General features: G+C 39.3%; 1 long non-coding RNA gene across 1 annotated transcript; it reads left to right on the forward strand.

Annotated features, from left to right (window-relative positions):
- The first annotated feature begins 257 nt into the window (after positions 1 to 257).
- On the forward strand, positions 258 to 9,376 carry LOC128311337 (uncharacterized). Its single transcript, XR_008289744.1, has 2 exons — positions 258 to 566; positions 9,232 to 9,376. It is a non-coding gene; the product is annotated as an uncharacterized LOC128311337 (long non-coding RNA).
- The last annotated feature ends 17,943 nt before the right edge of the window (positions 9,377 to 27,319 follow it).

Raw genomic sequence — 27,319 nt, forward strand, 5'->3', positions numbered from 1 at the left:
AATAATAAGAGCTCAATATGTATTTGTAAGAGTATACATTATATTGGTAAATTTTTGTAGATCAAGGTCAAAGATTATGCACTGTTTGAGAGAGTCAGGTAGAGTCATTCTTCTATGTCCAAGAAGGTGCCTGTCAGTGGTTTGTGATCAGAAAGTGGTAAATCATGTCAAGATGTTATATAATGTTTGTGGTCATCATAGTAATTCTGAGTATGGTTTTATTCATTTGTCTTTTTCCTTTCATTGTGCAGGTGAACTGAAGCAGGTTGACAATAATTTAAATTCTTTGTCAAAAGCATCACAATAAACTCTCAGCAATTTAGCAGTCATATCTATACATGAATTAGCCCCTTTGTGGATTATTCACAGAGGATACAATAAGCTTTATGTTCTACTGACTTAGTAGTTTACATATAGCCTCTGCAGGATTTTAGAACATTTCTCTCTTTTCCTCCTAGAGTCAGACATTGCATAAAACCATGGAAGCCAAAACACATCATTACCTTCCAATATGCTCCTTAAGGATGATGTGAGTCAGACCATGGATGAGCTTAGAAAGAGATAAGGTGAGCTCCAGATGTTGTGAATCAGTCAGAACCAATCCAGCATCTCTCTTGAGCATGGAATCAGTAACAAGAAAGACTTTGGCAAATGATAAAACAGGATAGGAAGCTGGGGAATTTTTCAAATCAGATATTCAGAGCGTGTTTTCATCATTTGAATGGAAATGGTATAAACTCCCAACACATCAAACACCTGTATTAAATAGAGTACAGAAATACAGAGCAGAACAAAATATAAATTATTTGCTATTTACCATTCTTGCATTACCCTTGTCAATGTTCCCCCATTAGCATAAATAATTCAAACTTTCCAAAATGACTTGTGCCCCAGTTGTTCAAATTGTAAAATAACTGACTACATGATGCAATGTTTTAAAATTGGGCTATGCTTGAAAATTTTAAATTGCACTATTGTTTATGTAGACAAATTGGATATATATCTGGAAGAAAATTATTGGATTAAAGTTAATCTTCTAATGTTTATTAGTAATCATGTTGGTTTGGTAAAATATCTCAATATACATCTAACTACAGACTTGATCAAATAGTCACATTTGTATTTCCTGTGAATGTTTGGATTCCAAAAGATTTTTTCTCTTTAAAAAATAATTTTGAGAACCATTATAATAGTACTATTTTTTTAAGTTTTTATATAATTATTTTGAGAGAGAGAGAGAGAGAGTGAGTGCGTGCTCACAGGAGCGGCAGAGAGAGAGAGAGAGAGAGAATCTCAAGCAGGCTCCACACTGTCAGCATGGAGCCCGATGTGGGGTTCAAACTCACAAACCATGAGATCATGACCTCAGCCGAGATCAAGAGTCAAATGCTTAACCAACTGAGCCACCCAGGTGCCCCATTATAATAATACTATTAAGTCATGCTTTGACAACTCTTTGCCACAATCCAAAACTACAAAAATGATAGATACGATATAGTAAGAGAAAGATAAAAAATTATAGCTAAGCTCAAAACAAAGCAAAATGAGCTAAGCACAAAGAAAGCAGTGGGGCAAAAGTGGCAGTCACGGTAGATTCTGTATGTAGAAACAGGCCAGGGACAACCAGGACTTTGGTACCCACAGAATAATGAAACTAAATCCATTTGGATGTGGGAGTTGAAGTCTGTCTCTTTGCTTGAAAACAGAGCCAATATAGGTTTCCACGCCCATGAAAGGAAGCTGAAAAGAGCTGAAACCTAATATTTTCTGAGCTTACAGCTTATGTAAAGAATCTTGCCTGTTCTGGGCTGAGTGTGTTCTCCCAAAACTCATATGATGAAGGCTTAACACCCAGTACCTCATACTATGATTGGAGATGGGGTCTTTGAAAAGATAATTAAGTTTAAATGAGATCATTGGGATAGACTGTAATCCAATATGACTATTATCTTTATAAGAAGAAGAGATTAGGACACAGACACACTCACTAGGGAAGACCCTGTGAAAACATTTGGTGAGGATGGCTGTCTACAAGCCAAGGGGAGAGGCCTTTAGAAGAAAACAACCCTGCTGATAACTTGATTTTGGAATCCTAACCTCTAGAACTGTGAGGAAATAAATTTCTGTTGTTTAAACCACCTTATCTGCAGTTCTTTTTTATCACAGCCCTCACAAAATAATACAACGACTAGGAAGGCAGAGTGACACAAATGCAGCCTCATAGTCAGGCTCCAAGTCAAGCTGTCCATTAGTCAGCCACAGAATGTGTACTAGCCCTTACATTGTATGGACCTGGGGTCTTAACTAGAGGAAACAGGTTCCTACAAAGCTGGTTGGACACACTCACACAATCACTAGACAGGGATAGGGATGTCCAGAGAGAAGAGGGTGGGGGTGGGGGTGAGAATCCCATTCACGATTAGCTTGCACACCCAAGGTGCAAACCATATAGCAAAAAATAATACAAAAAATGAAGCCAACCACATCACCAATTGGAAATTTCAATACCAAATTAGAGAGCAATCTGAAAACAATTTTAAAATAGAGATATTTTAGAAACCTTAAAGAGATAAGGAACATTCTCCTTGATTAAAAAAAGATATGAAAATGAACAAATGAATATAAAACAAAAATTCCTAGAAATGAACATTATAGTTATTAAAACAAGAAAATCAATGGCCTTGTTATACTCTAGACTAGAAAGTTTCAAAAAAATAATAAATTACAAGACATTGTTGAAGAGTTCACTCAGAATGTAACAATGCAAGAAAAAGAGCAGTTAATTTCTAGGGTGCATAAATTGAGAATCTAAACAGTCATCTGATAGAAATTCCATAGGGTAAGAAGAAAGTACATGGTAGAGAAGTAGCGTGCAAAGATAGAATAACTAAGAATGTTTCTTAATTAATGTATCTGGGACCCATTAAAAGCATCAGTTTCAAAAGTTGGAATTATTAGATTAGATTTCCCAGATTAAAAGTAAGACAAAATGCAGGATTTTATGCTTTTTCACTGTGGACCTTAAGGACCTTTAAATGTGGAATTTAAAGTCTATGACAGGTATATACCTTAGGAACTACACTGGTATCAAACAATCATACTTTGATGAGTGAGAGTTTTCCCTGAAGAACATGGATGCACTCACACTGTCATCATGGGTAATGATAAACCCTAGAGCAGAAAATAGGGCAGGCCTCAAGGCTGGGGGAGAAAGAACATATTTCTTTTTGGGATCTAGAGTCCAAGAAATAAAAGCTTAACAATATTAGTAATGGCAACAGGAAAAAAAAAAAAAAAAAAAAACTAGTTGGTGAATTAAGTCCCCATCTTCAAGGGGTCATATCTAAGTTCTAGTCCCACTGGTATTTTGAACATTGGTGAATCTGTGTTCTCACCCAAGAACAAAGGCCATGTCAGGAGTAGGCACAACAGATGTCTAATGGGAAAAGCTCTTATGAGTGCCTTATAAAATTCACCTACGTGAACTAAAGTGGCTGGTCCATAGTAGTTGGGTTCTAGAGTTCTCTGCCTAAGGAGTAACTTGGTATACATTTTATTCCTGCAAGGGCCATCTAAGTCTTAGTGAATTGGCCATGATCATGGGGGCTTAAAAATACTGGATGTATTAGTTTTCTAGGGCTTCCATAACCAAGTGCCAAACACTGAGTGGCTTAAACAACAGAAATTTATTTCCTCACAGTTCTGGTGGGTAGAAGTCCAAGATAAAGGTATTAGCAGGGTTGGTTTCTTTTCGGGCCTCTCTCCTTGCCTTATAGATGGCCATCTTCTCTCTTTGTCTTCACACAGTCTTTGTATACATCTGTGTCCCAATCTCCTCTTCTTATATAAGAACACCAGTTATTGGTTTAGGGCCCACCCATACCTCATTTTACCTTAAATACCACTTAAAGGCCTTTTCTGCAAATATAATCACATTCTGAGGAGCTGAGGGTTAGGCCTTCAACAGATGAATTCAGGCACACATAATCCAGTTCATAATACTGGGCTATCTTCAAATGTTAGAACAGAATTACCTAAGACCAGGTTCCAGCAATGGACAACCAAACTTTTTGTGGCGACAACAGCAAGGAGGTGCTAAGAGGAGGCAAGCAACAGCAGGGAGGGGGCTCTCCAAAATCCAGCAGCCACAGATACTTGACCCTATGAGTGCCTCAAAGCTCCTTTGAAGGAGCCCTGACTTACAAACTTGCTTAACCTGCTCCTTAGAAAAATTTAAGAAGAGAGTTACTAGAAAACATTAGAATTTCTGGTTAACTCAAACAAATGGAGGTTCAATTTGAGCACCAAAGAAAGTGTGACTTGTCTTTATCTCAAGATGGGTAAGTGAAGCATGCCAATCATCATCTCAGAATGCAAATAAAACTTTTATTGCTAAAGGAGAAAAAAAGTAAGAAGTGGAGAAGCTGAAGAGGCAACTAAGAAAAATGGGGTTTAAGAGATGTGGTCCCACTGCTTACTTGAATGATGCTGTGTAGCAGATTTTGTTGAAGGTTCTGCTTGTGTCTGAGGGTAACCTACTGAAGTAAGTGTGTGAGAGGAATGTTAAAAACAAGTATTTGTTATAGCACAATTCCTATAATCATGAGAATTTCAAAACTCCATATACCTTAATTGTTTTAAGGATTAAGAGAGAGAGAGAGGAGGAGAGGGGCAGAGAGAGGAGAGAGAGAATCACAAGCAGGCTCCACACCATCAGTGCAGAGCCCAACACAGAGCTCAGTCTCACAAACCATGAGATCATGACCTGAGCCAAAATCAAGAGTCCTACACTTTACCAACTGAGCCGCACAGGCGCCCCACTCCATTTAATTTTTAGAATTTAAAAACAAGTATAAATAAAAGGAACATGGAGAAGTTCTATATATGGTCTTAATTCTTATATAAATTTAACTTCAGGGAGACTACCATTGCTCACAGAGCTGCTCCCTTGATAACTAACTAATCAATACCCTTAAGTCAAGTGTACAAATGCAGCCAATGAAGAAGAGGCACAAACATATTTATTTGTTCCTTCAGGAAATACCAATAAATATACAACAGCAAATGAGAGAGAAGAGGTCCCTGCTCTCACAGCATTTCTGTTTGTGGCAAATAAGAGTAATCTAAAGAGGGTTTAATAGAAGGCTGTTTACAAAGTCATAGGCAGAATGAAGGGAAGCTGTAAGGAATAGTGCAGTACTCTGGGTCCATTAATTTACAGTTATTATTAGATCTTCATAGATCTCAAGGAGCAGGTAAAGGGAAAGATACTAGAACCAAGAAGGAGAGTGCTCTATAGAGAGGGCCAGGCCACCCTGACAGAAGCTATGAGTTTTAGTCAAGAAATTCAGTCAGCCCAAGGGGATAATCAGGAATGGAGTCAGAGGAATAATAGCTCCCAATTTTCTCTCCTTGCTCTGTGTCTCTTCTGTCAGGACACCCCATTGACCAAATCCAACCTGAGGCCAAAAGGCAAGGGAACCACTCACAAACCCACATAGGTCAGCCTCCAGGTCTAAGAGCCAGGTAAAGCAGAGTGGAGTCTTGATCTGGAGGGAGAATAGAAGATGTCTGGCCTGGCATCCCTATCTTTACATTCCATCAACTTGAGTCCAGTGCACAGAAGAGCTCACTCCCTTTTACACACACCATGTTGGACCCCGCCTCAATAAATGGCCTTTCCAAATATTTGATGTTTTATAGTAATGACAAAGAACTTAACTCTCAAGGAATTTGGACACTCATAAATGAGATCAACACTTACAAATTTCAAAGCATTTGCTTAAAGTACTCCCAAAGGGTCTCTTATGAAAGGCTGGGAGTTCTTTCTGGCAAGGAATGGTAATAACAACCGCTTAGTCAAAGGTGGCTCCCCACAGCCTGTGCCTGGATAAGAAGACTTTAGAAACCTAGATTTTGAGTTGAAATTTAGGCTTCTACTAGAAAACAAAGTCTTTAAAAATTATCAGGGTCAGTAAAATGAACCAATATAAACTTTTTGTGTGTCGCTTCTCCAAATATCTAAAGAAAACATGGCCAAGGTCAACATCCCCTTCACCACTGTCCTTTATTGCTCCAATATTCTGTACCCTTGTTTTGACGAATTACTGAAAATTTGTAGAGAGTATCCATTCTTTCCCTTTGTATATTTTAAATGTCTTGAATACCCTTTCATCCACGAGTCTCAAAGTATTTTATAAACATTAATTTTCCCAACAAATATGTGAGGTTAAAGTATAATTATCCCTTTCCTCCCAATTGTTTAAATGTAAGAAACACAGAAACGATAAGAAACCACACCCCTGGTCTCAGAGCACATTTCCTGCAGAATTGGATTCAACTTCCCCAGTCACTAGCAATCTTTTCAATTCTTATGCCACTGAAAAGAATATGTCAGTGTTTTATTTTTCATTACCCTACCCCAATAATTGAGGACCCTCTTAAGGAAACTAATGATTGTGGAGCGTGTAACATGAGTCAGGCGCTGTAAATCACTGATTTAAGTCAGTGATTCTCAAACTTCAATGCACATTCAAAGCATCTGGGAAGCTTTAAAAAAAGTCCTGAGGCGCAGGCGCACCCCATGGCAATTAAATCAGAAACTTTGGAGGTAAAGACCACATATCATTGTTTATTGGTTTTTTTAACTTCCCAGGTGATTCCAGTGTGCAGTCAAATTTGAGAAGTGGTGTTTGGAATCTTTATCGCTTAAAGTGTGGTATGCAGACCAACAGCGTCAACATCATCTAGATGTTTCTTGGCCATGCAGAATTTCATGTGCCACCCCAGACCTACTGAAACAATATTCATTTTAACAAGCTCCCAAGTGGTTAATATGCATACACAAGTTGGAAAAACACTGCCTTAAGTAACCAGAAAGCAAAAAGGTCAGTGACACTATCCCCATTTTATAAATGAAGATATGTGTTCAGAAAGGTCAAGTAATATGCCAAGATTCTAAGACAGGGCTAATTAAAAGTTCTTATATTTTTAATTCCACCAGTTTAAACTGGACAAGGGGAGTCACATTTTTGAAAATTGATGAAAGCTTTGAAACCTCATCCACGAATTAACACAAAAGATTTTTTTACGTGTATTTTGAAGGATTTCTCATACCAAAAGGCTTCCATGCAAACCTGCAGAACCAAGGACCACAGGTTGTGAATACCACCCCTCCCTCTGCTCCCTACCCCATGACTCCATGACCTATATGATATAGATATTTGATTTCTATTCAATATAAAAAGAGGTCTATAAAGAAAATAAGCTTTGTCTTAGATGGATAACCACATACACATATGCACACAAAGCATTTGTTCTAAACAGTCCAAATACTCTGGGAATTTAACAACCAAAAGTCCTTTTGGAAGGCACATTGACAGAAGGTAACATTGTACATGGGCTCTTCCACACACCTGTTAGCAGTTGAACCTAATTGTTCAGCAGCTGGTACTGATTTGGGATTCTTTCACTATATCTCATTATTCCTCTTCTAAAATTTTTTCTGGTTTGGAACTGCTGCTGCTGTTTTTGCACGATGTATATATTTTTAAAACTAAAAAGACGTACTTTGAAAGAACTCTGGAGAAAGAACTTCTTTATTATCCATTTTGTAGTCAAATTTATTTAAACTGACAGTGGTGATTATTAGGTGTGGAAAATCTAAGGGTAAGAAAAGATTTAACTAGTTGGCTATCCTTCATTTCCTTATTTCTCTTTCTAACATTTAGGTAGTCTGGCTAAATTCATAAATATCTGGTTTGCAGATATTTGTGGATTAGAATTGCAAGGAATATTGTCATGAGTAGAGAAAGATGCCTTTCCTGGGTTGGAAACCCTCTGGAGTAGAAGTACACATAATATTATGTACACATAATATTAGCTAGATTTTAAAGCAAGATACCCTTGATGGAGAACTAGATAAACTAAGACATTTTAAGAAGCAACATGAGAGAGATGATAAAGACAAGATATTTAAAATATATAAAATAAAAAGAAAGTAATGGTGCATACAAAAAAAATACAAACACACATAAAATGATCACAGATCAAGTGATTATTTAAGAGTGTTTATTTGCAAGTCCAACATGGCTTTTCTTGAGTGTGTTCATACAACATCAAGACCACTGGCTATCTTTGAAATCAAAATGCCATGTGAGATTGGGCTATTGGGGGTAAAACACAGACCAAAGCATTCAACAAGCATGAATCACATCTCTCTCTCTCTCTGTCTCTCTCTCTCTCTCCCTCTCTCTCTTTTTAAGTTTATTTATTTTGAGAGAAAGAGTGAATGAGAGTGTGCAGGAGAGTCAGAAAGAGAGAATCACAGGCAGGCTCCACACTGTCAGTGCAGAGCCCAACACCGGGCTCGAACCCGCAAACCACCAGATCATGACCTGAGCCAAGATCAAGAGTCAGACACTTAACCAACTGAGTCATCCAGGCACCCCAAGCATGAATCACATCTTAATAATAACATAAAATAGGATTTTTAAACTATATTTAAAATAATCCATAGAGAAAGGAAAAAGAAGCTATTCCATAATTTTAAAATTCTTAAAAGCATATGATTAATAATTTGGTTCTTTAATAAACCTGGAAAATATAATATATTCTCCTAATTATTCTGACTTGGAACATTCACTAAATGACGGATGCTCCTCTGAACCCAGCAGATGGTCTTACAAGTACTACTCAGGTCATAACAAAGACTATGGGTCAATGGCATTGAAGGTTCTTGGAAAGTATTTGTACTGCCTGTCCTTAAATCTAGTTGGTAGTGTATACTTCTTCACCAATAAGAGCACATATGTCACTAGAAGTTATAGGTTTCATTGAGATCAGAATATTTATTCTGTAGGTGATAGTTTGCTTTTTGTTATGATGGCAACATATATTTGCACACATATTTAGAACATGCACGATCTGTGTTTATTATAACAGACAACTTGCCTAAATATTTATAACCCTGAGTTGAAAAGTAGGAATTACATTAATCTGCATCACTATTGATGGAGGTAGGTTTGGATTTACCTGTTAGTGTTCTTATAAATCTCACTAATAGATGTAATAGAGGTCCCCTTAGCAATGTGCCCTCAAGTAATTCTGCAACCATAGCAATAGAAAGCATTAAAGTGTCTTGAGACAATTTTCCTTTAAAATAGTGTCTCTGTGGCTAGCCAGATATTTATTGTAACATTGTGCTTTATGTCTTTATCTTTTTTAATGCAGAATTAGCAATGATATTGGCTTCAGAAAGGAGTTATTGTATAGAAAGAATGCCCAAACGATGAAGAAAGAACAGATTTACTCACTCTTATTAAGGCAAGTAGCATATTTACAATGAATTAACAGAATAAATACATACTCATTTAAATATTATGATCTTCTATAGAATTAGATAAATGTTGACTTTAATACAATCAAAGTTGTATTTTTGGCGGACTCTTCAGCTGTTGCTAGCTTTGTGGAGCATATATGTTAAAAGACTGAGTGCAAATAGAAGGCCAATGACATAAACTATAAATTAGAATCCATACTTCCTTAATTCATAACTTGTATCACATTTTCCTCCCAAATCAAACATTTGAGTGGTGATGAACCTAACCCCGACCAAGAGACAGCAATGTGTGGTGGAAGGAGTATGAGTCAGACTAGATTCTGATCCTGCCTCTGCCACCGTCTAGCTGTATGACCTTGGACAGGAACCTCAGTGATTGGGGAATTCTGTGTCCTCAGTGTGAAATGACGCTTGTAGGGTATGATGATCTCTTCAGTCCTTGCCAGCTCTGTTCTTCCAAGCATAAGCAGCTTTGTAAAGTCTTAAGAGAAAAGAACCACAGCAGCCATTCTGCCCCCACTTCTCACCTGGTGTGTTATTGTAATGCTCATCTGAGGCAATATTTGTCAGAATTTTTGGAAATATTAAAAGTATGGATCAATGCAAGACAATGAGAGATGAAGGCAGAGATAACATCATATAGCTAACTATCTCTGACCCATTAGTTTTATGTCTTTGTCCCCTGCCCCTTCTATCTAGGTCTTTTTTCTGTATCTTATTTATCTTTCATTTATTGACCCAACCTCAGAGTCTCAACCTCAACCCAAAGGAGGGCACCTTTTTAACATTATAAAATTTCAAGGGGCAGCACATGATATTTGTAATTCCTCAACCTGTTGGTTGAGAAAATATACTTAATCAACATTTAACAAACATTCTTTGAGTACCCAGGGACTTGATGGAGTATAAATACAGATTCCTGGAGCCTACAGTCTGGTGAGGAGAGACATGTAATAAAAGAATCACACAGGCAAAAGTAAAATACAAAATGATAAAGGGACAATGAATTTGGTAACTTTTACTAAAATACAAAATGCTTTTGTATTTTATTAATCACAAAAACTCCTACATTTACAGAAGGGTAGCATATATATGTACAAGGATATCATTTGTTCAGACTATATTTGGTATATTATTGCAGGCCCTTTACAATAAAACTGCTGTCCCATGTTAGGAGTTTCTATATTGTGTGACCATTGTGTCCCTAGCTAGAATTTAAGCTCATTGAGGACAGAGATCTTGCTTATTATATATTTTCCAAATAAATGTATTGAGATAATTAACTGTTTGCTGATACCTCAGGCAACCCCCAAGTTTATTCCTCACTTCTGTTATCTTCACAATGCTGGATGTTGACCAGAAGCAGGGTGGAGTGGGGGTGGAAAATGTGTTCTACAGGGGTCAGGCTAACAGAGTCTCCACCATCTTGTGGCTGTACTCTCTGGGACACATAAAATTGCCAGGTAAGAGGACACAGGTATGGAGGATATATTCCAACTCTAACTACCTCAGCCCAGAACTGTATTGCTATGTGATGTAATTATTCCATGGCAACTTCCCAACCACACTGGCCTGTATCTCTAGCACCCAGCATGATGCCCAGTCAACGAATTTTCATTGAATGAACCAATGGAATGTGAAAAAGCATGTTCTTTGCAATCCAGTATCACAAAGGGATTTTTAATCCTTTCTACTATGATACAACAGACTTGGCAAAAAATATTTGCTTTCAGCCGCCACCTGGAAACATTGCAAATACAACTCAGAACCTCACATCAGTTGTCTGCAAAGTGTTCTCATGACTGTGGGAATGGGAGATGACTAGTGGCAGTCAATGGCTGCCACCTCAAGCACGTCCATTGGATTAAACCTCCCTAATAAATATCAGTCTTGTTCTCGGTTCTTTGAAGGGATAAAAGAAGCTTGCTCTCCACCAGCACTGAGACTGTCTCCTGCCAGTTTCAGAGGAAGGGTAACAAGTCCCTTCAACAGGGTAAAATATGCATGCAGACTCCCATTACACACAAAAGAAGGAAACATTCATTTTTTCAAGGTAAATACTTCCATCAGTCGTCAAAATTCTGGAGTTTTGGAATAAAACTGTCTTATATTTCTAAAGGTCTCTGAGTTTTCAAAACACTTTTATATTAGTGATCTTAGTTGATCCTCAAAACAACACCATGTCATGGAAGGATACGAGTTTTCATCCACACTCCAGAGGAGAGTGTTCACCAGGTTAGGTAGCCTGCCCGTGTCACGTGGTGGTAAAGAGCTGGAACTAGAGAGCACCCAGACTTCTGATTTCACACCAGCGCTCTTTCAGCATCATATCATGATTCTTATCTTCAGAAGGATGAAGGTCCTTTTGACCCTAGGTTGTGGTTTGGGCACAGTTGCTTCCACCTTTGCAATTACTGTCAAACTTGGTTATTGTCTCTGATGCTTGCTATATAAAATGACCACAGACAGCAAAATCTGAAGGGAGCAGTTAATAAGGAGAATGCTGAGAAAGACGTCCATCTTTCTATATTCCCTCCAATGAAGTCAAGAGCAATTTCAGACAGTGCTCAGATAACTACTTTTTTCAAGCTACAGTACTAAGCTCCCTGTAAAATAATTAAACAAATAGACAACCTGATCACAGTTCTCAGGGAGAACTAACATTTTAGCAGTCTCCTTCTAAATCTCAATTTTCCTAGGCTCTTCTCCACCATGTAGCTGTTCTGAGAATGGCCTTAATTCCCACTATTTTTTTTTAACAGACATTGAAACTCAACATCTTCTTTTACCAAAACATTTACATAAAACACAAGAAATCTATAACTCAGTACAATAAACAGATGGAATTCTCCTTGTCTTTCCTAAAATGACACTCTGTATGTAATAGAACTTACAAAATTTTCTTTTGTTTTTAACTTCTTCAGTTTCTAAGAAAAGAACTTAAAATATATGAAATTAATCATATGTGGTTTACATTTAAATCAGGCTCTTTATGTGAAATAGTTGTGTATGAGCACAGTGTCATGCTAATATGAGTGTTCAATAAATATTTGGTGAAGGATTGAGAGAATGATGCACTGCCCTGTGAGTACACATTGTCTTTGTTGTGCTGGATGACTTTCTGTAGAGCATTAAAGAAGAGAATTATAAAGCACGGGGTAGAGAATTAGGCCTTTGAAGACAAAGATTCTAGTCATTAGTACTAAATAATGAAATGACTTAGGGCAAACTGCTTGACTCACCAGGCCTTTGGATTTCTCAACAATAGAATGAGAGTGTGGATAAGAATTTAGATGGTCTCTAAGGTTACTTCTAATGCTAGTATTTTCTAATTCTAGACTGAAAAACTATCAGCCAGAGAAAAATATCACTCTCATCAGAAAATAAATATGGAAGAAAGGGTAATCTCAGGCAAGGTTTCTAAGTTTAAATGTGCCTGGGGGGGTGAGGGTCTTAAGAATCATAAACAGTCTAACTGAAGACAATAAGGACTTCCCAGAGTCTTACAGACAGTGCTTTTAGCATATTATCATCTGTTACAGAGCCCTATAAAAGGAATATAGTAGAGGGCATCAGAAGTGGGCTCTGAGGAAAAAGGAAGGGTGCTAAGGAAAGCTAATGTTTCTCCTCCTTTTTCTTTTTTTTAACAAAGCAGTTGAGGAAAGGGAAAAAAATTATGATGAACTGTTCTGAAGTCCCAGAACTTGGGGGAATGGCTAATATATATCCCTAGGAATACAAAAGAGAAGAAACTTAAAGCAAATGGAATTTATGGAAGGAGAATCCAACACAGAACTCTAATTTTTGAAGAAACTGGCGGCTTAAACAAGAACTTCAACCTGACACCAAAGGGCTAGATCTGGGATCCAAATAAGAAAGGACTGTGCTCTACCAAAGACCATGAAGGAGCTGAAGAAGGTACCTTAGCCTTGGAGGAGAGGAGAGGAACAATGTGAATAGATTGCCTACAGGACCCCTAACCATGAGGGACAGTATCTTGAAGCTCAGAGAGTGAGTAATAACCTCCTAGAAGGAACTGAACATTTAACTCAGCACCAGATAAGGGAGCTTCATCTGCCTCAGCCTATCATTCTGACAGTCCAGAATTTTCTCCCCCTGTTGTACAACACTTGAAATAAAACAACCATGCACCTGTGTATGTGAGAATTCCGTAGGCAGGCACACCACAGGAGAACATGAAGCTGGGAAGAATATGACTCTGAAATATGATCTTGAAAGAACTTCTCTTTCCTCTTCTCCCTACCACATTCCCTCCCCTTTCTTTGTTTTCTCAGAGAAGGCAGAGAAAAAAATTCTCTTTTCAATGTTTGTTTATTTTTGACAGAGAGAAACAGAGCATGAGCAGGGGAGGGGTAAAGAGAGAGGAGGAGACACAAAATCCGAAGTAGGCTCCAGGCTCTGAGCTATCAACACAGAGCCCAACATGGGGCTTGAATTCATGCACCAGGAGATCATGACCTGAGCCAAAGTCAGATCCTTAACCAACTGAGCCACCCAGATGCCCCAAGGCAGAGAAAATTTAACTGATACGGAGGCTAAAGACCACTCAGGCCTGCCAAGGAATCCCTTGGCTTTCCCTCTGGGGTTGGTGTCACACCAGCTTACAAAGCTGTCCATGAAGAAAAGCATAGACTCCACCTGAACACTCACTGTGCACCTATCATACCTAAGGGTAGGTTTTTTTAGAGGATAAAAAGATAAGCAAGATATAGGTCCAAGGAGAGGTAACAGGGTCTCCACTACATGAGTCTGGAAGGGTCACATCCATTGGGCACATATTTCCTGTGTTGTAGTAGAATTTGTGGAAGGCATCTGTGGAAGAGGAAGTCCCCTGGGGAAAAAAAAAAAAGATATAATTACTATAAGGCTTCCAACCCAATGGGGGAAATAAAACAAGGAATAACCAAGACAAAGTAGAATAAACATGTGCCATATGTGAGGTTAAAATAAAGACCGAGTGCAGGAAATGTCAGGATCACCTCCAGGGTGACTGGAAGGATAGGGTCACAAGGAAAGGCATCAGAGTCAAGCTTGGAAGGATGGTCTACTTCCATGCTCTGCCACGCCCACACCCACTAAGCTCTACTCTTTTCTTGCCTAGAAATCCTAACGATGCCCTACTTGTGTTTCCACTGCCTCCTATCAATTCCCTTCTCAGAGGGGTAGGGTGACCTTTTAAAATGCAAGTTTCATCCTTCTCCACTGTTCCAGACTCTCTAATTATACTTAGCATGTAGTTCAGTGTTCTTAACTTGGCTTACAAGGCTTCACCTTGGCCTCACTACCTCTGCAGCTTCAGTTTTGTTTTGTTTTGTTTTAATGTTTATTTGTTTTTGAGAGAGAGTGGGGGGGGGAGAGGCAGAGAGAGAGGGAGACACAGAATCTGAAGCAGGTTTCAGACTGTGAGCTGTCAGTATCGAACTAGACATGGGGCTCGAACCCACAAACCATGAGATCATGATCTGGCCGAAATTGGATGGATGCTCAATCGACTGATACACCTGATACCCAGGTGCCCCAGTTTTTTGTTTGTTGGTTGGTTTGGTTTTTTTTCTTAGAGAAAGAGAGAGAACTTGTTCAAGGGGCAAAGGGAGAGAGAGAGAATATTAAGCAGGCTCAACCCTTGGCATAGAGCCCGACACAGGGCTTGATCTCATGACCATGAGATCATGACTGTGAGATCATGACCTGAACCATAATCAAGAGTCAGACACTTAACTGACTGAGACACCCAGGAGCTGTTGCCGCCTCATTTTAAACTCCTGAGCCCATTGTGGTCTCTGTCAGCCTTGCTGGTCTTATTCATTTCTTCCCATACTTTGCTCCCATCTGCTATAGGGAGTTTACATTTGCTATTTCCTCAGCGTGGACTCTTCTGTCTCTTCTTCCTTGTCTAATTAATCCCTGGACCATCCCCCTCACACCTCCCCCTATTCTCCTGATACATTCCCCACCTCTACTCCCACTGCCTCTTATTAAGTGTTCCTGTGACATGCTATGCTTATCCTTCATAGCATTTATAATGGTTGATAAATCCATGCTTATTTATGGAATTATTCATTGACAGCTGATACCCCCATACACTGCGAGCTCCATAAGGGCAGAAACTCTGTCTTTGTTCTTGCCCTTGTATCTGCAGCACCTAGCTCAGGGCAGACATAAAGTAGGCACTTGTTAACCATTCCTTGAATGAATTAATAGACATTAGAGATCAATCATCCAGTCCCCTTTTAGAAGAGGGAACTGAGGTTCAGAAAGGCAAACTGGCATGTTCAAAGTCCCAAGTTGCTGAACCAGGAAAAGTATTCTTGTCTCCAGACTCTCATTCCATAGGTCTCATCTAATTCTACCACATGGCCCTGAAGCTTGTTCAAGGGCCAAGTCACAGCCTCCAATTTTATTCCTGGGACAAAAGGTGATTGAGAAGAGAGACAAAAGGAATTATTCATTGAGTCATATGAGCAGTTGAACATAAATGAGAAATTGAGAAATGAAAGACTGAAACTCAAAAATGGATGAGTGGGTGGTGTGGTTAATGTATTGACACCCAGATGAGAGATTGATCTGGGTGACCAGCCTGAGATGTATATGCATACAGGCACAGGGCATGAGGTTTCACAAAGACAGTACATATACCTGGCCAACAGCTAATTAAGAGAAAGAATTTTCAAGGGAACATGTGGGTGTGCTGGAAAGTACAACAGGATCGAGTTTTGTTCAATTGGTTTTGGATCATGAATTCTTCCTGAGGGATAAGGGAGTGGCAGTAGAGGGAAAAAGGAACAAGGTGGAAAATAGACAGTCTATTGATGTTTCCATATTTGAGGAATTGTACTTAATAAATAATGAGGATGCTGTTGAGTTTAAAAATGCCAAGTCTGGGAAAAAAAAATAATAATGGAAGAATTGGAAGCCAAAGAAATAGCTTATGTCTGATGAAGTGATGGGGGCTGGAGATGAGAGAGGGGCTCCATGCTGGCACCACACCCTTCTGTTCAGCCAGATCACATCTTGGCCATAATCCTTCCTTTCAACCAGTGCCAGTCACAAGGAGGAGGTGTGAATCTGGGGCCAAGGCTGAAGCACAAGGTTCATGAGCCACAAAGGGTAGGGCTGCCTCAGCCTAGGCAGAGAAGGCAAGTGCTCTTTTATATTTCTGCTGATAGAAGCACAATGTTTTAACTCAAAACTGGAGGGTTATTAGTTTCCCAACCAAAAGAAAGAGTCTCAAATGTGGGATTCCACATAGCAAGGCTTCTTTTGAACTCCCCAGCCCTCAACATCTGCAGCCGTTTCTGTTCTCCAAGCGTTGCCAACTTCTGTGTTAAAGAGTGATATCTGCATGGACACGTGGGTTCTGGCAGCCTCTGTTCAGTGAAACAGGCTGAGGGAAGCAGAGGCAGCAAGGAGAGGGGCAAGGGATTCTTTGTGCGTGGCTCTACTCTAAATCTCCACCTACAGAACAACTTAAGATTGGATAAATATAAAGTGCAGGCTATAAGTGCATTTAGTCTTTTCGTGTGAAACTGCCTGAGACTTACATACGGGTAAATAAATAACAGGAATTAAAAAAATAATAATAGTCCTGTGGTACTCTAGATAATGTTATTTTCAGATTTTAGAGGAGTAAGAATACATTTTAAAATTAATTTTTACACAGAGAATAATCAGAGTGGCAAAGAGAGTACAGACTTGGGCTTACATAGTTTTGAATCCTGGCTGGGTAACTGTGAGGAAGTTGTTCAACCTCTCTGAGGCTCATTTTCCTAGTTTTCCTGCTGTAAAAGGAGAGTCGCAACATTCCTTTGGAGACTTTTGGAAGGATTGGAGATAATATCTGAAAGCACATATGCAGAGCATGAAGTAACAGGCACTGGTTAAATGGCAGCTGCATTTCCACAGAACTATGAAAGAAAACAAGGCAGTGTTTTTCAGGTCACTGTTTTTAACAAATCATTAATGAGATTATGAAACTTCAGTTAGTAAAAATCAACTCAGAACAGATATACAGAGCTGGACCCTGAAAAGCCATTCTTCATTCTGGTTTCAGATCCCGGTTATCAGCCATTCCCCCAATTTCCTTTCATTCATGCAGAGGCTGTGAGGCAAGGTTCTATATCCCTAAAAATGTAGGAAGTTAACTATGGTATGATTTTAGTCACAGCAAAGTTAAGAAGTCCTTAAAGTCCTTGCCTCTTCCACCACGACTTTGCTTTGCTCGCTTGCATGCTCTTAGAGTTGCTGAAAAATTGGCCTCAGAAGGGAACCTGGGTGGCTCTGGACACTCAAGCATCCAACTGTTGATTTTGGCTCAGGTCATGATCCCGAGGTTGTGGTATCCAGCTCGTGGTGGGCTCCCCGTTGCCAACTGTGGAGCTTGCTTAGGATTCTCTCCCTCTTCCCCTCTCTGCCTCCTCTCTCTCTCAAATTTAAACAAAACAAAACAAAACAACCTTAGAAGAGAAATGTATTTAGCTTAAGGCTTCAAATCCTGTTTAAGTACCAACACTTGCATATTATTAGCTATCACTTCTCTGGAGAGGAGTCCCCAGACTGCATCTCTCTGCTAAGTGCCAGCCACATAGCTTCAGTGCCCCAAAAGACAATTATTCCAGCCCATTCTATAGGTTTTTAGACTTGAGCAACTAATGGGAAATTATAAAGTACTTAGAAACCGTACAATTCCATGGATAGTGTCCACACTGCAGTGTTTCTTTGTTAAGAGTTTTAGCGCCTTCGCTCCAGTCACAGATTTACTCATTTTTCATGAACACACAGTAACCATGCCTCCTTATAACTACTCCCCACCATCCTCCAAATGAGAATGCCTTCCCCCTCCAGCTTTATTGAAAAATAATTGACCAATAAAATTGTATGTATTTAAAGTGCACAATACGATGATTTGATATATGTATACATGTGAAAGGATTAACAAAATTAACATACTCATCACCTCACATAGTTACCGTTTCTGTGTGTGTGCATGTATGCACACGATGAGAACACTTAAGATCTACTCTCTTAGCAAATTTCAAGTATCCCACACAGTATATTATTAACTATAGTCACCATGCTGACCTTAGATCTCCAGAACTGATTCATCTAAAGGGAAGTTTAGAAAGCCTTTTAAAAATCCTCTCTCCACCTCAGTTTCTAAGCCTGAAGCAAGAGTCAGCTCAACTATTACATCTGCCACCAAGACTTTGCAGCCATCCTACCCTCAATGACATTTACTTCCTGTGAACTCATTCAAAAGGATTTCTTGAATACCTACAGTGTTCCAGGTCAGGTCCAGAGCGTTCATTATCTGCCACTCTCCTGTGACATTTAGTCATCTGCTTTTGGAACACTTCTGTCATTATTTAACTCTAGTCATCTAAATGGTCGCACTATCTCTTGGATTCATTAGATAGGTTGTATTCATTAGATTTTATTTTATTTTTTTCATGTTTATTTATTTTTGAGAGAAAGAGACACAGAGCGTGAGCTGGGGAGGAACAGAGAGAGAGGGAGAGGGAGACACAGAATCTGAAGCAGGCTCCAGGCTCTGAGCGGTCAGCACAGAGCCCAACGCGGGGCTTGAACCCTCAAACTGTGAGATCATGACTTGAGCCAAAGTCAGACACTTAACAGACTGAGCTGCCCAGGCGCCCCTATTCATTAGGTTTTAAATAAACTTCTGTTCGTCAGAATCCAAGCATCAGTCAATGTGATAAAACAGATCCTTATTGGTGTTTTCAATAAAAGAGCCAGTGAACTTCTATGAGATACTACGTGAATAAGGCACTGTTTACTCTTTTGGGCAAATAAATGTTTCATACTTATTCAATATGGTTTTCACCAGGCATGTGAAAGACTCAGAACGACAGTGTTTGGAAGCCAAGCATTTATATTTGCCAATTCTCACTCTGACTGAAGCCAGTGCTGGCTCCATAGCTTCTCATCCCCTCAGCCAGGTGAGGCTGACATTTGTCAGAGATCCACGAAGCTACTTTCACCTGAGAAATTTTGACTTTGTACTCTTACAGGTTCTTAAAGTGTGTATGCCCCCTACTTATTATTCTGACCTAGAGGTTTGGTGTTAAAATTAGAGATACACTTTGAGACTGTCTGCATATATATGTAGATGTATAAATAAAATACTATATTTTAAAAGGTGGATTTCTCCATGTAGACAGAGGGAAGCTTGCCTGAGAGTGTCCATGTGGTGAACAACATGGGCCTGCAGGTGAGGAGGTTTTTTAGTATCCCAAAGAAGAACAGAATCTGTAAAAGAGGCTCATATAAATGTTTTCACATGCTTACAGAGGTGAACCAAGAGCCAATTTGCCTCTTCTTTAAAAGAAAAAAAGAGCTTATGAAAAAGGGAGTTGTTTATAGTCATTTAAAACTCCATATCCATAAAACAGGATAAGGAATGTCTCAACACTGTAGATAAAAGTCATTTGGAGAGCAAACACTCCCTTTAAACCAAGGAAGGTATGCTGATTAGATGAGGGAAGTGAAAGAAAGAGGTAAAACACCTATTATTAATAATAATAAAATGACTTTGAACTTCTCCAGTGCCTTTCATCTGGGAATTTCAATTTGCTTATATTAACTAATTAAACCTCACTTTTACTTTATCACCCTGTGTAAGAGAATAAGGCTAACACTTAGAATTTCTCCTTTCTCTTGTAGATTTAAGTACTTTGCAATCATTTGTTGTCCAAGGCTACAACCTACTGAGTAAGCTAGTGTAATTATTCCCTTTTGTACAGGTGGGGAAACTGAGACAAAAACATAACATCTTGCCAAGACCACACAGTGAGACAGAGGCAGAACCACGAAGCCAACAAATATTTGAATCCAGGGCTCCTGGTGGGAAAAGTGAATCAGTCCATTTCCCCCACTCTGCCTCCAAACGAATAACCTTAGTGAAGGAACTTCAGAAGTCTTAAAAATCAACTTAGAAGTAGTCGGATCATGTGAAATCTTCTAAATACTCCAAGCCAGAAACCTGAGCAAGTCTAACTAGTAACCCACAATAGGACAGGAGGAGGAAAAGAGGATGAGGGCCACATTCATAGTTTTTCCAAAGACCCACCTAGCTTTCGGAATGGAGAACTGATGAAGACAAACAACAATCTATAACTTGTACTTTCTGTGTATGTTGTTGTTACTTGGTCCCAGCTCAAACTGCCTTCTCTTCCCTTCCCATCCCCACCAACTATTGGGGAAGGGGCTAGCAATATCTCAAATGTGTTAAATTCCAGATCCCTCCCTCCCCTCCCTCCCCCCCCCCCCCCAACTCCCACGGAATTCTCAATGGCAGCATCAATGACAACTCTTGGAGACAACGGGGCATTTTTAGCCCCTTAGAACCTACTCATTAGAAGTTAGTGAACTTCTGAAAAGTAACTGCTTTAAATATCATTTTTTTAAAATTCAAATATTGTACTGAAAAAAAAAATACTTTGTCAAAAGACATTCGTGGTCACTTGACCTTTTCCAAACCTAGAATGTTAGCCTTACTAAAATCCACAGCTTTTCTGCCTCTCTCATCTAACCCCTAGATGAGTATTTTATTTAACTTTAGAGGCAAATGAAATATTTTATTTCCTTTGTGAACTTTCCAAGCGCCTTTTGCCCTAGGCAACAAGCAAGGGGCGAATTTAAGACGTGGTGAAACAAAACGTGGCTTGGCTGTTCCTGTCAAAAAATAAAAATCAACAATACGTCCAGCAGTTGAGATAAATACCTTCCAAACTTGCATCTTGTATCTGAAGCAGGGTCAGATTAGGCCAGGCCCCGCCATCACTCCCACTGGTTGTTATTGCTACAGAGGCATAGTGTCACATCGGACCAAATATGGCCCCTTGCCTCCCATAGCCCGGTTCCCTGAAGCCAGATGATGCACTTTGGCATAGTCTTAAGACTACAGTCTTAAGGCTATCTGTAGAAACATAAACATAAATCTCCCCTTGATGACTAATCTCAAACTTCAGGCAAGGTACAAGTCAGATGGCACACACCGAACTGCCCATTTCCTGGCAGAAAACTTGTTCCACTCATACTTCTCTTAATTTAACATGTCAACAGAAATACTAACAGAAATAGAAGCCTCTGATTTTCTATAAATTAGAATTTATTTACTCTTCCATTAGCCCACCCTGCAGAACAGCAACAATAAAAGACATTCTCTTCCAGATGTAAATTCAGAGTCCTGCAAATATTGTCAACTTTGCCAGTGATAAAGTCATGATTTCCCCCTCTTAAAAAAAATAACTGAAAAAAAATAACAGTTCAAAAACAGGCACACTGCAGGAAGAGTCAGAGCAAACTAGTTGTAGAAATAAAATTGTTTAAAACTTTGAATTAAATATCCTTGAAACATTTCACACACACACACACACACACACACACACACTTTCAAATCAAAAGATAATGTGTAAAGTTCTCTTAAGGAGATATAATTTGGCAAGTGACTGTCTGGCAGAAACACTGCTTTTACACCACTGGCAAAAGTTATTCACTGGATGCACAACAGCTAAACTGCAAGTTCCTGGGAGAAACCAGCTCTTTAAATCTCAATGAGAGGTTAGAAGGCCTTTGCCTGTTCTTAGCTTTAAATCTGCCAAGCTGGCATGGGGGCAGCTCATATTTCCTTAATACAAGTCTTCATTCAAAAGCAAAATTGGGCCCTACTGTCCCTTGCAATTACATTTCAGTGGCTTAAGCTGGGTGTTTGTGTTTTTTCTGGGTGATTAATAGCGCTCACATTTAAATGGTCACAGTCATCCTCTACAGTCATTAACACCCCATTAAGATGGATGAGAAGAACTTCACACCTTTTGTTTCAGTCTGCTGGGCCCTGGACTTAACAAAACAGCAAGGCACTGATTTAGGGAGGGAAGATTATCTGCACAACCAGACAGGCTAAAACTTCCTTTAAAAACAAAAAAAAATTTTAAAGACCTTCTAAAACTTCTATGTTTGAAATACTCTTCAAATATCATTTTGAGAATGCTAACCCCAGAGTTACCCCATACCTGAACTTACATATATATTTGGCATGGTTCTTCAGTAATGTTTATAGAGCTCTGGGTTTCTTCTCTACTGTTTCCTTTGCTCTAAGCCTATAATTATGATTGAGAGACTTCTGTTTGTAAGGAAAAGCAGTAGTAACATGAATATCTAGTTACCTTTGAGGGAAAATACTTTAGTGGAAGTTCATGCATGACAATCTAAACACTGGCTCTGTTTCTCCCAAATGGTAGTAAAAACCCCCTGTTTTTGGAAAATTCAAGTAAGTTAATTGTTCCTACTTAAAGGGAAAATGAAGAAAAAGTTGAGAGCAAGATGCTGCCTGAGACTGTTTAACCAGTGGAGTGGCCAATTATGGTTGGTGTTTTTAATTTCTCTTCAAAAACGCATTCCCTCAAGAGAGTCCTGTGTGATGACAGCAGTAAACTTTGTAGCAAAACCACTTGTTTATAAACTCGCAAAATACTACACTTCATCTTTTTGAGTTGAAGTTCTTAGAGGCAGAGAGCAAGGCACACTCCTCTTATAAAACCAGCTTCCACTTAGCTGCCACGGTTTTTCTTCTGTGGACAGGAGGTTGTCAGTCAATCAACGTGGTATCACCATTGCTGTCATTTGACCTCGCAGTTAAGAAAGTGACTTTATTGACTCAAAAGTTATTTGTTACTATTACTTTCCACTGAAACGGTTACCTTTCAAATCATACAGTAAAACGTAAGTTTTTAATAAAAGAAACATGCCTATCTTAACCCAGTCATATCAAAGTACATAATCTACAGTATCTCACATCCTCGCAAACAATACACACACACACACACACACACACACACCACTGATATTCTTTGTCATAGTTTCATACATTATAAGGAAAGTCTTTGTCCAAGGTCACATGTAGCAACCCACCTCCAGCATTCTGACAAGTTATCTATACCTAATTTTGACAGAAGGCAAAACTCTTCCTCCTTCTAGCTATTTGAAGATCCCAATAGTTTTTAAAAATTACTAGATCCACATTTATCTGACCTCTAAAATTACCAAGTTCACTCATTTCTCTCTTTTACTACATTTGGAGAACTGTTATGTTGCTATCAGGAGCCACTCTACTAGTGTTATAAGAAGTGCCCTCCTTCATCCCCTCTAAGATTTAACACTCTTCTTACTATGTCATTAGTTTCTTCCTTTGTATTAGCTGTTTCTCATCAGCATACAAGCATGCTCCAATTTTGCTTATGTTTAAAAAAGAAAATTCACCCATTGACCCCATATCCCCCTGTATGTATCCCTCCATTTCTTTGCTCCAATTTACAGACAATTTTTTCAAAAGAAATTCTCACATTCTTATCTCCCATATATTGCCCCCAGGCATTTGCTTTCTGTCCCACCACTGCACTGATCACTGCTATCACAACCATGCCAGCAACAAGCTCCACCTTGTTAATTATTTGAACACTTCTCTGACTTCATCTTAATTGGGTTCTCAGTAGCATTTAATGTGGTTGTCTGTTTTCTCTGTTCCTGAAACATGCTCCCTGGTCTCCACTCTGTAGTGGTTTTCTTCATACCTCCTTGACCAGCCCTTCTCAGACTCCTTTCTTGGTTCCTAGGCATCTAGTTGACCTTGGATTTTGGAACACTCCAGAGCTCGGTTCTGAGTTCTTTTATCATCTGGTGGGAGCAGTAGATAATAATTATGAGGTGAGCTAGGGAAGTTGTCCAGGAGAAATGAACCATTTGGTTCATTTTCCATCTTCTTTGCCTGGGGAGCCAGCCAAGGAAGCTAAGACAGCTCAGTGGGGCAGGAAGAAAACCTATAGAATACAGTATTTAGAAAGTGGAAGTGACCAGCAGTGCTAAATGCAACCAGAAGTTAAGTGAAATGAGGAGTGAAATACATCCCCTGGATTTTTTGACAGTAAGGTTATTAATGACCTTAGAGAAAACCAGTTCATTGGACATGGACATAAAAGCCAGCTGAAAGTGGATTGAGCTGTAAATGGTGAAGGAGCTGAGAAACAGGGAGAAGAGACAACTATTAGACAACTAGGTACTGATATACTTTAAAATTTTTCAGGATAAGTAGTGTGATTTATATGTGTATGTAAGTTAACTTTAATCAGACCCCAGTGGGAGGTTAGTTAGCACTTCGAGGAATTCACAGTGGAAATTTATTTTACTTTTTCCTACAGTTTCTTTGTTTCCAGTGCTCAAAATGGAGCCGGCCATTTAATCAGTTCATTTGGGAATTAGATCACTGCGTTGTAGAAAGGAGTGTGATGTCCATTACCACATAAATACATCCGTAAAAGGGCATCATCACTCCTGCTGCCACACTCTATGTTCGAGGGGGAGAGGTGGGATGGGTCACTATGAAGAGTATAAATTAATTTCTCTCTTTTCGCTTTTCTTTCCTTATTGTATTTCTTAAGTAAAGTAATCCAGGAATAGGGCCTGCTCGCATTTACCTGGTTTTGAATTTGTTGCAATCCAGCTTTGGGGTTATTGTTTGTTTTGCAGCTGTCATTCTAGCTTCTGTTATATTCTGTTTCAAAAACAACATTTGAAATCATTACCTTTTAGATGCCAGTCATATGGGAAAGCACCTGCTATAAATTGCTAGAGTACAAAAATTTTAGTTTCTATACCAACTACTTTTTTTTTTTTACATTCAACGCAAATAGTGCTTAGCTTCAGTTTGCTTCTTAACTTTTAATTTTATCTATATGAATCTCTAGAAAATCAATGTTTGACAGGGAGGTTATATGCAAAATGCAAAGGTTAGCAAGTACGTGAATTATCCATACATATGGTCTGGGGCTTGGGTATTACTGAGACTTGGAAATCTGGAGAATTTCATCTTGATTATAAAGCCCTGTGGAATGCTTCGGGTGTCTCTCCACATGGTGGATGAGATGGGAGAAAACTGGCGGAGGCTCTCCCTTCCCACCCAGTCTAACTGATTGAGACAGGGCAATTTTGTTGGAAAAGTCTGCTGGCAATCTGTAGGTCTCAGCTTGCTCCTCTATGCCTTGCTGAGAGAAAGAGTTGTTGGAAGAGAATCAAGGCATGAAACTTTTGCTGCTCTAGTTTAAAGCTTATGAAAGCAAATGATCTCCAGGGCACTAATCCTTTCACCTTGGTAAACATGTAACAAATCTACACGAAAGGAAAGCCGAAAGACATCCCATTTCTCCTCCTGCAGCAACTCACATACTACCTGTAGGCTCCAGACTACTAATAGGTGTCTCACGAGTCTCCACAGGAGAAACATCCTAACAAAACAAAAAGACAGAAGTCTGAGGGTAAAAAAATCACGAATTCCCATAAAGCCCCAAGTTACTCTGACAAGAAGCCCTGTGTTACTCCTTTGTTTTACTGCACAGATAAAGATAGTTTGACAGAAATCAACGTGGGTTGCTAATAGTCATTTTGCTTTAGTTTTAAACTCACAACAGGATGTCAGGTTTTGTGTTGTTTCACTTTTTAATCAACCCCATTCTTGCCTATTTACTGGCACAAACTCCCTCAGCAACTTGCTGTGTCAGGGAGTGACTTTGAGAGGCAATCTATTAAACTCAAACTGAAAGATTTTCCCCCTGTAGATCTGTTTACCAATTTTAATTATTGATTGAAAATTGTTTGCAATGGATAAAAATACATGCTGAAGGCAGGGAATGAAAACATAAACACACACGATAGCCTAAAGATTTTTTTTTTCCCTGAGTCATTTTTAAAATATTGGAATGGTTTGTCAGTGTATTTGAGGACACTTGGCAATCTGTACCAGTGCTTTCATCTCCGGAAATCTAATATCAGGTCAAACTAGTGGTTTTATCAAGCCCTTATCAGCAAACAGGAGCGTGAAAAATAGCATTTGATATATAGTCCCTAGAGAAAATGGTGAGGCAACCTGGCACCAAATTACAGCAAAACTCCAATTATGGATGTTATACTAAGATTTTAATCAATAAAACTGTGACTTTTCCTCACCAGGGACACATTACTAGGTGAAATACCAAGCTTCTGAGCAGTAGGGGAAGGGAAAGGAAAGGAGGTGAGAGGGTCACTCTACATCTAATCTTATCATCTTTAAAGACAGCAAGAGAAATTCACTGTGGGAACAAAGCTAGACAACTGTCAGAATAAAAGTGCCCCACCTGAGCAATAGAAAGAAAGACCCCTCCCCCCCAACTCAGGATAAAGATTTCACCAGTATAAAACACAGTTTTTGTGTTCTACTTTTCACCCTCTTCCCTCCAGTGTAATAATGAGAAATCCTTTGAAAACTTCAGCTATCACCCACTAAAAACCATTAAACAGAGGTTTGGCAATGACCATGGATTTTCTGCCATCTACAGATGAGACAAATGTAGCTGGAGGACTGAATTTTCCCCCTTGCTTCCCCAGAGACAGATTGGGACACGGGGGGGGGGGGGGGGGCAGATTAAGAATGTAATGAAGTCTTGATGGGCTGTCATTTCAAAGTCGTGGGAATGGATCTTTGCCTTACAGAAGGGAAGGGGGTGGAAGGAGGAAGATGGACTCTGAGATCAGACCAAACCTTACAAATACAGGGTAGGTATTCCCTGAAAGCTAGTGGAGTGACTCCGGATGGACATATAAATATGCCCTCGGTTTCACCAAAAGGCCTGAAGAAAGTAAGATCACAAATGTTGATATAAGATGACCTCCTTGAGGGACTATGGGAACTATATATACAGCAGCTTCACACTTCCCGTGCTGTGTTGTTACTGCCTTTAGTTAACTCAGTCCATATTAACATTAGTCCCCTCTACTCCTAGTATGGCAGTGGTGTGGAATATGAAGGTATGAGACATGTGGCCTTTCCACAGCCAGGCTCTCTTGGCAAAGAGCATGTCGTCATCCAGTTACCATGAGACCCGATTTAGGAGTTCAAGGGGGTAACCACAGCAA

This window comes from Acinonyx jubatus, chromosome A1, assembly GCF_027475565.1.
Source record: "Acinonyx jubatus isolate Ajub_Pintada_27869175 chromosome A1, VMU_Ajub_asm_v1.0, whole genome shotgun sequence".
Classification (NCBI taxonomy): domain Eukaryota; kingdom Metazoa; phylum Chordata; class Mammalia; order Carnivora; family Felidae; genus Acinonyx; species Acinonyx jubatus.